The sequence below is a fragment of the Scyliorhinus torazame genome, chromosome 8, assembly GCF_047496885.1.
Source record: "Scyliorhinus torazame isolate Kashiwa2021f chromosome 8, sScyTor2.1, whole genome shotgun sequence".
Classification (NCBI taxonomy): Eukaryota; Metazoa; Chordata; class Chondrichthyes; order Carcharhiniformes; family Scyliorhinidae; genus Scyliorhinus; species Scyliorhinus torazame.
The window spans coordinates 234,649,995-234,662,782 of NC_092714.1; positions in this window are offsets into that span (position 1 = coordinate 234,649,995).

Consider the following 12,788-nt stretch of genomic DNA (forward strand, 5'->3'; position numbering starts at 1 on the left):
TCCTCGCCTCTCCCACCCACCCCATCACCGGGTTCTCTGCCTCCCTCTGGAGTTCTGTGCTTCTTGTCCTAACGGAGAGGAAGCTGAGAGTTGTGAGTGTTTGGAGTAAATTGTGTGGAGAGGGGTGAAGGATGACATTTGTGGAGGGTAACTATGAGGCATGGATGTGAGATGGAACAAAGGTGAGAGTGAGTGATGATTGCTTCGATTGGGGATGTAAGGAGGTGATCTGCGATATAGTTCTAAATCAGGATGGTGTGTTACTTAGAGGGGAACTTGCAAGTGGTGGTGTTCCCATGCACCTGCTGCCCTTGTCATTGTAGGTGGTAGGGTTTGCAGGTTTGGAAAGTGCTGTCAATGGAGCCTTGGTGTGTTGTTGCAGTGCACCTTGTAGATGGTACACACTGCTGCCACTGTGTGTTGATGGTGGAAGGCATGGATGTCAGAGGTGGTGGATGGGGTGCCTATCAAATGGGCTGCTAAGTTTCTTGTGTGTTGAGCTTCTTGAGTGTTGATTAAGTTGCACTCATCCACGCAAGTGAGAGTATTCTATCACACTACTGAATTGTGCCTTGTAGATTCTTAATGTCTTTCCTGCTCCTGTATCCACAGTATTTATATAACTGGTCCAGTTCAACTTCTGTTCAATAGCAATCCCCAAGATATTGGAAATGCCATTAAAATTTAAGGGGCGACGATTGGATTCTCTCTTAGTGGAGATGGTCATTGCCTGACCCTTGTGTGGCGTGAATGTTACTTGCCACTTATCAGCCCAAGCTGATGTCTAGATCATGTTACATATCGGCAGGGACTGCTTCAGTATCTCAGGAATCAAGAACGAACATTGTGCAATCATTAGTGAAGATCCCACTTCTGACTTTATGGTGAAAGGAAGGTCACTGATGAAACAGTTGAAGATATTTGGGCCTAGGACACTACCCTGAGGAACTCCTGCAGTGATGTCATGGGGCTGAGATGATTGACCTCCAACAACCACAGTCTTTGTGCCAGGTATGACTCCAACCAGTGGAGAATTCCCCCCACTGATTCCCATTGACCCAGCACCCTTCAGCTGGAGGAGTCCAACTGCCTTCAGGCACAGGAGGTGGTACTGACGATGCATGGAACCCAGGCCAACACTCAACAGATGCCGTCTACAGTGGAAGCCTTGGGGCAGGAAGTCACAGCCATGGGTCAAGACGTTCAAGGCTTGCGGCAATCTGTGCAGATGTTGGCTGAGGCACAGGACAGGGGAAGCATGTTATAGGCAGCCATGTACCGGTCCCACATGGACATTGCTGCAGTGCTCCAGAGCTTGGGCCAGTCACAAAGGGACATAGCTGAGAGCATTGAGAGCATTGGCTGGGTGCTGACTAACGTTGGCCAGTCACAGAGCGACATGTCATAGGCGTAGAGGGACATGGCACAGTGACTGAGGGACATGACCGAGGCAGTGAGAGGCATGACTCACTCGCTGAGGGATGGGTCCCATTCTCAGAGCTCCATGGTTGAGGGCATTGAGACCCTAATTCAAACGAGAGTGGGTCTCCAGGACTGGCAGCACTAGGTGACGATGGAGCCTCCAGAGCTCACTCGGGCCTCACCTCTGTCCCATGGAAAAACCCGGGGGCCATTGAGCGGACCAAGGATACGCTCGTAATCTCCGTCACATTCTTCTACAGCTCCCAGTGCATCATTTGCTCCTGTCTCTGTTGGGAAACTCTCTTCTATTTACCTGACGGCATTCTATCACTGCTTCCTGTCTCTGCGCAGTTAGTTTTTGAACCTGTGCGGTTCTTATCAACTTGCTTACATGTAATTTCTTTTAGGGTTTGGCCTCCCGGATTCAGCTACTGTCTTTCCCGACTGTAATAACCAAAATGGCACTGCCTCCTACTCTGGTGCTGCTCACTGTCCTGAGTGACGTTTCCCATTCTGACCCAGAATGTCCTGGCAGAGAGGAAGAGAAGAGAGTGTCTCTCCTTAATCCTTTTAAACTCCTTCTCAGACACCTTTGACACTAACTTTCCGTCTGGCCTCTCCTCGTCTACGCTCTTGAGGTTTGCTGAACACCCCTCAATGCTGCTTATTGGAGGTTACTTTTGCTATTAACTGTTAGTTACTCTAATCTTTTACTCTAACAATTTTGTCTGCAATGTCAGTAATTTGAACACACTTTCAGAACTAATCTTCTACCCAGTCCTTTTTGTGCCCCCTTCACCCACTTAATCCTGGCCATAATGTGGGGTTAATACCCTTTTAATTCAGGCTCAGGCTGGTGATTGAGATGTTTAACTCAAAATCGTGTCAACTGCCTCTAAAGTTAAACGTGTCCCATCTGGGGTGCCAATATGTTGGTGGAGAATGCATGCATCAACTGAGAGGACAGACAAATCATACGCTACAACTACTATTTTATTATATACAACACTCAGTAAAGACTTCAGTTATGTGTTTATTTAAACAGTTATATAAGTTTCAAGACTCACAACTTGAACAAAAATATGATCCACTAGAGTAAACTTGGCCAGAATCTGTCTGAACTTTCAAATTCAGGCTGTCTTGCAAATGTTGATTCTGAAGTTCTCACCCTTGAGTCTCTGAACCTGCTGCTATTTTACAATATTTTAGCTTGTAGTTTGTAGTTCATTCAAATAAGCAATCCTATAACACACATAGGCCTTAGTCATCCTTGAGAGAGCCTTGTTCTCGCTCTTGAAAAACAAAGTGTTGTCAGCAAAATGTCCATTTGTAAGCTGCCGTTCTGTCTGTTCCCATGAAATTCATTCCGCTTAAGCTGCAGTTTCCACACTCATGAATGTGTTGGCCTCTTTTACCAGTATGCCTTGTGGAACATTATTAGCTAACTTTCCTACTCAGCGACACTGAGGACTGCCAGCATCTGATGGGCCACTGATTGAGCCTGGCCACACCTTGATTTCGCCACCAGCGAGGAACCAGAGCATGGTGCTGGAATTGGTGCCGAGAGCAAATCTTGATTTTTGCATGACGCCAGATTCTCCGCCCGATCGCAATTCACATTCCAGCGTCGCGAGGCAGAGTCCACCCCTATGAGTTTGGAAGCCTAATTTGGAGAAGAATAGAATGAGAGGCTTTAAACATTTGGGTTCAGCTAGTGCCAGTCGGGTTTTCTTTGCTCTATAGCAGGTCCTGGTATAGCGGGCAGATTTGGCAGAGGAGAGTGAGGTGGCCCAGTAATGGGTAACTAAAGTAGGTACAGCAAGAAGTCTTACAACACCAGGTTAAAGTCCAACAGGTTTATTTGGAATCACTAACTTTTGGAGCGTAGCTCCTTCATCTATGCTCTGAAAGCTAGTGATTCCAAACAAACCTGTTGGGCTTTAACCTGGTGTTGTAAGACTTCTAATGTGCGCCCCCCCCCAGTCCAACGCCGGCTTCTCCACATTAAAGTAGGTACACTCAGGTAGGTGCTCACCTGAATCAGCAAGTAAATATGGAGCGAGAATCTTTGGAGGGAACACAGTAAATGTTTGACTGAAAATAAGAGCACCAAAGGTGGAGGTTAGAGAGCGGTTAAGAATGATGGCCGCTAATGAATGGCTGGACTGCTGGGAATTTGAATTCCTGGTTCCAGTTTCTCAATTGCCCTGCCACATGTTTAACAGGTTTCTTTGAAATCCCACTCTGCCATTTTAATAGAAAGACTAATTTATTTTAAATGAATCAATTAATAACCCCGTAGCAATAGCATCATCAGGGTTTTCAACAAATATATTATACATTTTGATGGTAATGGCCAATGGCATCATTTCATGACCAGGATGATAGGATCAATTTCTTTTTAAAACAAATATTTCGAATAAAGGGGCAATTTAACGTGGCCAATCCACCTATCTTGCACATCTTTGGGTTGTGGGGGTGAGACCCACACAAACACAGAGAGAATGTGCAAACTCCACACGGACAGTGAACCGGGGCCGGGATCGAACCCGCGTCTTTGGCGCCATGAGGCAGCAGTGCTAACCACTGTGCCACTGTGCCAGCCAATAGGATCAATTCCTTTGTGGATAAAAGTATGCAGAACAGAAATGAAAAGATAAATTGTAACATCTGACCAAGCATTAGTGCGAGTGGAAATGGATTCTTTAGTAGACCATGGAGGGAGTCCACACTGAACTGTAGAACAAAATAAAGTTTTATTACAATACTTATTATTTCCATGGCTGGTATTTAAACTGGCTGACTTTGTACAGAGGTTTAGCTCTTCATGGTTTAGAGTTCCCGCTCCCATTACCGGGGAAGCTAGTATTCAGCAAGGCTCGCAGGGAATTAAATCATTGCCACTTTGTAAGTCCCGTGAAGGTTTTCACAGATTCATTCGATAAAGAAGCTGAATTGCCTAACGGCAGATTAATGAGAATATTTTGGAGGAAGACAAGACAATGCAGAAAGTAGAAGAGGATATTAAAGAGCACATCACATTAACTAACAGCGGGGAGCTGCTGGTATCCACATCATTGGAAACAGAAAGGCATGCAGGGGTCAACTAATTCCACATAGACTGTTCACTTAGCAACAAACCCTAGCATGCAATAAACAAGTGAGATGGTGACATTAAAAATTGAAACCAATTACACTCAAAAGACCAGACAACAGAAATATGAAATAAATGTCTGGAAGCAAATCTGGAGATAATAATAAATTGAAAAATGGCTTTTGAAGAAAACAGGGCTACTTTGAACACTGGGAGCACTGAGGAAAAGGTACAGTTCACTTTAAGTAAAAGGCAGAGCCTGCAGAATAATTTGAGGTGGTAGATGTTTGTGGTGAAAATATTCAACATTTATCAGAAGGGGGAATGGAGAAACACTTTATGGAGAAAACATGCTGCTTTTATCAATTTAATAGAAAGCATTTCCAGACTTGGTTCTTCAAAATAATCAAGGTACAAAAGGCAGTCAGTGTGCCGCTAGGCTTTAAAGCATGGAAATCAGCTGGGTTCTCATTCTCATGTAAGAAAGTCAGTCCTTTTAGTATTGCTCATTGTTTTGGACATTAACCATTTTTAAATTAGACTGTGCAACACTCAACGGCAGAACTATGAGATTACAAGGGAAAGAAAAATGACATTGACTATTCACTCCTGAAAGACAGTGGCCAGGACCTTGAGCCCGCATTCGCTGTCCGCGGGCGGAAAATATCGCGGGAATCGGGAAACCCGATTCTCGCCGGAGCGATCATGTTTTGCGATTTTCCTTGCCCCTCGCCGGTGACATCACAAGACTCACGACCACCACTGGCGTGAACTGTCATATTGAAACATTTGAATGTATTTAATGCCCCCTGCCAAATAATTCCCCCTCACTAAATACTCATATCTCGCCAAAGTGACGTCACGTCTGCAAGGTTTACAACCGCATTGGCCAGGCGTGAAGTTGTCATGGATATCCCTCCAGGGACCAGAGGTAAGTATAACCCCGGCGGGGGGGTGGGGGGCATGCCCGGTCAGTTAAGCTTTTATGCTTATTTGCTCCTTGTCCTTATCCATAAATAATCTTAACCGGAAGATATTATGATCACTATTCACCAAATGTTCCATTTTATTCCCCAGAATCATATAGGACTGTTTCTTTCCATGTTGGGCAGAAAACACACTGCTCAAGCATTTTGAAAATTCCTCTCTCCTTTCGCCTTTCCTATTTCAGCCTGTTGAGTAATTGAAGTCAAAATTCTTGCAATATGTTCTAATTTGCCAGAAATAGTAAACATACAAAAATGATGAAAGCATTTGAACAACTGAAAGCAATTGCTGGACACATGGTTATCCTGTACACATGAAATGTCCAGATGTTTCCATATAGAATAGGAAGTGCAATGTCTCAGCTGTCCCACCACTTTACTTAAAAGCTTATCTGCTTGAGTTAAACATATTTTTCATTCCGTATCCTCTTACTCCTATTTATTTTTCAATTATTCATATATACCTTATTTTACTCAATTCTATTTGGATTCCTATAATATTGGTGTCATATCGGGACCCCGACTAAGGCCTATGGAGTCGGGGCTTTGATTTTCCCGGAGGCCCTCAGAGAATGCATGCTGCCCCACTGAAAGGGGGTGGGACCTCTGAGAACTTCTACTATAAAGAACCCACGCGGAGTGGATACTCGCTTCAAGCCACTATATAAGACCCGAATAAACTCACCGTTTATACACCAACCAGATGTGGACTCCTCCCTTTGGGGGCGGTCACAATATTTGGTATCACTGTTCTTCATTCGTTCTCGGTAGAGCAATCCCTTGTTTTAAAATTCACAGCCTGGTTTTCAAATCCTTCAATAGGCTTGCCCTTTCCTATGTTTGTCAACACCTCCAGCCTTACTGCACTCCAAATCTCTGGGTCCCTCCAATTACACATAATTCTTTTCCTTCCTCTTACCCATCCCTGATTTTAATCTCTCCACCATTGGCGGCCGTGCCTTCACCTGGATAGGCCCTAAGCTCTGGAATTCTTGCCTAAATCTTTAGCTATTCTCTCTTTTCATTTATGATGCTCCCTAAAAGCCTGTCTCTTTGACCAGGCTTGAGGTCAACTGTCCCAATGTCTCCTTATGAGTCTTAGCGTTAAATCTTATCTTTAACGCTCTGTAGAAAAGTTTGGGTTTGATCATTATTTACAATTAGTTTGTAGTCAAGTTATGGGCATTAGTCAAATAATCAAAATATGTCAACCCAATATGATTTTACGCTGAATTCTGGGACACAAGCTCATCAAATCTTAGCATCATACTCATGCTTAATAAGGGAGACAAAACGTATGGCTCTTAAGCCATCGATGCAAGACATCAAGATTGAACCATTACTGGTGTGGAACATAAACCTCCTTCGCAGTTAAAAATTATGGGGCATGATTCTCCATCCTGCGGCACACCCCCACCAGCAGCGGGATTCTCCGTCCTGCCAGCCGGCCAATGGGGTTTCCCATTGTGGGCACCCCCACGCCTTCGGGACATCCCCGGGCGTGGGTGCGCTGCCGGCGCAGCGGAGAATCCTGCCAGAGGAGGATCCAGCCCATGAGATCTGTTCCCTAAATTCAAAATAATTGTACAAAATAAACAACTGTTGAAACATTCCGCTTTATGCATTAAATTCGTGGAGTTTAACTTGTGATGTTTAAAAAAGGGAAACTTCACTTTCCTTCATAGTATGTAACCATCGTTCATTTTGGAAGTTTAGAATTAGGTTATGTAATTATTTCTTGCATCTCTCTAGTTCTTTTAAATTTGAATATATATTAGTTGAACGTGCTGTGTTATATTTAGCACATGAATCACTTTCAAGCGCTGATTTTATATATATTTTATATAAATTTTACATAATTTCTGTAAGATATTAGGCTGGATTCTCTGTCCCGCCAGCCACGTTTTCTGGCACGCCCACACCGGCAGCGAGATTCTCTTTTTTCCCAGAGGCAACCAATGGGATTTCCCATTGTGGGCACCAATACGCCGTCAGGAACCTGCGGGCATGGATGTGCCTCTGGTGAAGTGAAGGATTCCGCCGAAGGAGAAACCCGCAGATTCTGGGCTGAATTCTCCACCGTCGGGATGTTCCATTTTGCCAGTAGGCCGGGGGTTTGCCGATGGCGTGGGGCTACCCCACAATGGGAAACCCCATTGACCAGCTGGTGAAACGGAGACCAGAACAGATATCTGGCCCTCTGTATCTATAATTGAGTACTGGTAGGTACAACAAAAATGCACTATGGCAAAGTAGTTCACTCAACAAGAACACATTCGTAAGTGCCTGTCTTAATGAAGTTCTACAGGGCACACAGATACCTTCAGATCAATTAGACATCTGGACCGACGAATCCATGTTCCCAGACATCACATGGAGGCGTATTTCAAATAAAGAGCACATCAAAATCATTCTCACTTGAAGGGCGGAATCTTACCAAAAAATGGCAAAGTGCCAATCCCGGCGAGAAAAACGGGCTAATTCAGCAAGAATTTTATGCCTCTTAAAGAAAGGTTTTTCTCCACACAGTAATCATGCCGCACTTTTCATAAAATCCTATAGTGCAAAAGAGGTCATTCAGCCCCTTGGGTCTGCACCAAACCTACGAAAGAGCACTATACCTAGGCCGAGATAGAAACAGGAGGCTTATGATTTTCCCATAGTACGATCGAGGAGCAAGCTGAATATAGAAAGCATAGAGGAGGTCTAAAAAAGGGTATTGGGGCAAAGAGAGAGGAGGAGAATAGATTAATGGCTAATATTACAGCAACATGGAAGTAATTGATAAACTTATAAATAGTAAAAGGGTAGTCAAGGGAAGGGTCAAGTTGTTTAGAGAGCAAAATGGAGATCTTCTTCAATGGCAACTTTGACAAAGAGTCATCCAGACTCAAAACGTTAACTCTGTTCTCTCCCCACAGATGCTGTCAGACCTGCTGAGATTGTCCAACATTTTCTGTTTATGTTTCAGATTCCAGCATCTGCAGAAATTTCCTTTTGTATTAAGGAGATCTTCTTGTTGAGGCAGAGATTGGAACTTTTGGTCTATATAACACAGTTCTATGGAATGCTGTGTATTAACCCATTAAGCTTCATGTAAAATTATTTAGGTTTCTTGGACTTAATTGACCGTGTTCACGCAAAGAAATGTGCTTCACAGGTAACTGCACAGGGTTGCATTGTGCTCATTAAATTTGAACTTTTTTGAACAAAATACTGTAATTTCCTTGCCTTTGTGTGGCCTTTTATAACTTGCAATTTCAGCACTAATGTAGGGAGCTAAGTACATATCATTCACTAAAATAGCTATCTGCACATCAAGCTACATTTCCCACACAGTGAAGGAGCACTGATAATGGTTAGTGCTCGGATTCTTCTCTCCAATTGGTGAATAAAAAGATGGCAGAAGCTACAGTAAAAGTATCAAAAAGAGAAGTCATTGCATCAGCAAGAATCTTTTTTTTTATTTCATAAAAAACTCAAGAAATTGATATTTTTTGCATTTAATAATTGTTTGCAAAAATATGAAAATGGCTAGAAACATTGGACGTGATCAAACCAAATTTCAACAGAGTCCCATGCCGAGTGCATTTAGCAGGGTGTTTCCTGGTGCTCGCAGCGCTGAGACCATGCTATCTAGCGGGACTTTGTTGCAATCCAGAATATCAGCAGGGAAGCCCCCCATAGGCCACAATTGGCACCGTTTCCTGCACTGAGGAGCTCCCTTCACCGGAACTCCTCAGTGCAGGAAAAGATAGGGTGCCTTTTTAAATGGCATCCCAATCTCACCCCCCGCCCATCTACGTGACCCCAGCAGGCCCAACTCACCTACAAGAGGGTCCTCAGAGCCCCTCCCCCGCACCCCACCTCATACAAGTAGGGCACCCTCAGACCCAATCCCCAGCAGGGGATCCAGGTGGCACTGTCAGCCTGGCACCCTGGTGGCACCAGCAATGCCAGGGTGCTACCCTGCCCAGAGAGCAACCACCTCCAAACCTCCAAACACCTGGGGACCTCCAATCACCTGGGAGACCCCCCCCCCATCCCCCCACCCCCCAAGTACTGATCTGCCTGGTCTCCGTTTGAGGGGACCAGCACTGAACAGCATCCACCTAAGGTATCCAAGGCAAAGGGGTTAGATCCCAAGGACTCAGTGGATCAGGCGAACGCATAATAGAGAGAGACAAACTATCTTGCTCTAATATGCAAATTTGCCAGACACTAATCCCGCCCATAATAGGCGAGATTCAGATCACAATGTCTCACGGGATCCCAGAAGAGGGTTCTCCCAGTGTTTACTGGCTGCGCTATGCCGCCATTCGGGCACAACACGACTGGTAGATCGCACCCATTGTGTTCACATTAAAGATTTAAAAACTTCTTTTACAGTACTATGCTTCTAACTTAGTGTTTAACTATGTAATTCACAACCCTTCGTTCTCATTGCTACAACATTGCCATATTTATAAGACTACAAACCATTAGTCATCTTTAATGTACCTGCATTTCTAAATTATTCATCAAGGCAAGACATTAAAGCATTTTGTTATAGAAAATAGCCTTGTGATCTATCAATTTTCTCTGTGGATTCAATAACCTCCAAACTGCAAAATATTAAATTCATATCTGGATTTGCTTACATCTAATTGTGCACATCTGACACAAAGCCTCACTTGGTGGGAGCATAAATTGGATAATCAGGCATGTAGGTCAACATACCCAATTTGTGCTGCTTCTGGATTTAATTTTCATCACCTTCTAGCCTGATTATTTGATCTATGCCAAGAGCTCTGCCACAAAACTGTATATTTCTAATTGAATTTTCTGTTCAAGCATAAAATCAATCCAACTACTCTAAAAAATACTTTTATAATTACTCAAACTGCCTGAGGGACAGCAGAAGGAAAATGGAATGTCACCCGGCATGCAAGGCAGCATTCAAAATCATATACAAGAGGAGCAGACGGTTGCATATTAAAGCAACATGGAATGCCATTTCCTCGACTAGCACAGTGGGCAAGATGGTACTGAGTTAGGCAGTTCTCAGTCTGTGCTAAACACTTGACTTCAGGCATGGCCAGCAGCAGGGCATGACAATTAGCCATATTGACTCTTGGTTAGTGCAGGAAAGAAGACAAAGGAAACAGCCACAAATCACGCTGCTGGTCACTATCCACTGGCACTTGCTGGGAAACACTTACTAAACCTCAGGTAAGGGAACTGCCATTCCTACCTGATCAGAACTACAATCAACTCCAGTCTCGAATTATACTCTTCTGAAGTGGCCATCACTTTTATAACTCATTTTCGCAATGGGAAATTGCTATGTTCTTTGTTGAATCCTAGGTGACACACGTCGAGTTTGTATAACATAGTGCAAAGGATTTATTTACAAGCAGCTGCTCAAACAGGGTACAATGGTGAACTCCACAAAAGCCTACGATTGATTGATTGATTAATTTACTGTCATATGTACCGAAGTACAGGAAGCCATCCGATTACATCATTGCATAACATCTGACTTTTCACCAGCGAATGATGCTACTCGGATACTTAACATTCCTCCCTCTTTATTCAATTAGTGTTCCTGGCATTTTTACTTAATCAAACACTTTAACACAGGTCCAACACATATGTATATTAGACAGTTTCTTGGGTATTCGTCTGTTTCATTTTGATAGAATATGATGCTTAGGAACTTGGCTCTTAAGGTACAAGATTTATCTTCCTGTACACTGATCAGTGTTGCATCTGACCAAACCAACTCAGGAACTATTTCTGGTTGTGTGGATGACTGTATCATAACAGGCTCTGTAATTTTGGCTGTTGTAGGCCTCAAATCTGGCATGTCACTGTCTATACTCTCTGTGATGTAAACATTTGGTACTGATTCTGTACTCTCACTGGTTGCAGGCAATAATTGATCAGCGTGCCAACGCTAAATTCATTCATCATCAGTTTGACATTATATGAAATCAGACCCGTATTGGAAATACAATTGCTTGAGTCCATTTTTCACCTGAGGTGTGATTTCTCGCAAGAACACATTCCCCATGGGCAGCTTTTGGAATGTTGTTCCCTTCTCGTCACTTGCGTCTGATGTTGTTGCCCGACTATCTTTGAAGTTGAAGGAGAAGACAAAAGATTAAACTGTGTGTGTAGTTTCCTGTTTAACATCAGTATAGCCATTTTTGTGTTGTGGTATGTGCAATGTTTCTGTATGTCATTGTGATGAAGGTAAGAAATTGGTAAATTTATTGTATTTTATACCTGTTATAGTAAGGTTTTTAAAAGCCTGAGTTCAGGTATATATTTGTTGCAGTGATATTATTAAAGAACGAAGGTTAAGTTCCAGATTGTGTGCTTGATAAAGCTGTAGTTTAGAGGTCATGAAGTCATCATTAATTTATTTGTTTACAAAGAGATGCCTAATCGAACTTATGATTATTATGTTATGATTGCTGGAGATTCCCAGGGAGTATATAATTTATGAGGCGTTGTATGTAGTCCTAGCTGAGTAGAACATGATAGTGGGATACAAATGGTCTAATTAATGGGAGGAGCCAGGTCTGTCTATAGATTTGATATACGTTTTGCAGTCTGGTAGGAGCTTCTAAGTTGAACAGCAGCTTTATCAGCTGCTGTCAGGTTGAGCATAAGCGTTTGACAAGACAGAAAGATTTTCAGGTTGCTATTGAAAGATTCTCTCTCCCAAAAGTCTCTTCACAGATAAGCAAGTAAACCTGTTCTATTAACTTTATTTATAAGTGGCATTTGAACTCTATTGGCATTGCTTGGTTGGAATATTTACAGTGAAGGGGTAAGGCATAAGTTTGAGTTTTTCCTTGTTTAAGAACTGTTTAACTGATCATTATAAAGCTATTTTCTTCGATGTTAATGAAGTTAATTCTGTGTTGAATTAAAGTTTGTTTTAACATAAAAGATACCCATTGGTCAAAGACATCACTCCTGGGCTGAAGTATCCTTTCCTCACAGTCTTACATATTAAAACAAAAGGTTTTTGAGGTTCTTGTCTGGCATTCTGTTTTTTTTCTTTCTTTCTTTAAAATATAAATTTAGAGTACCCAGTTCATTTTTCCCAATTAAGGGGTAATTTTAGCATAGCCAATCCACCTACCCTGCACATATTTGGGTTGTGGGGGTGAAACCCACACAAACACGGGGAGAATGTGCAAACTCTAGACGAACAGTGACCCAGAGTCGGGATCGAACCAGGGACCTCGGCGCCGTGAGGCAGCAGTGTTAACCACTGCGCCACCAATCTG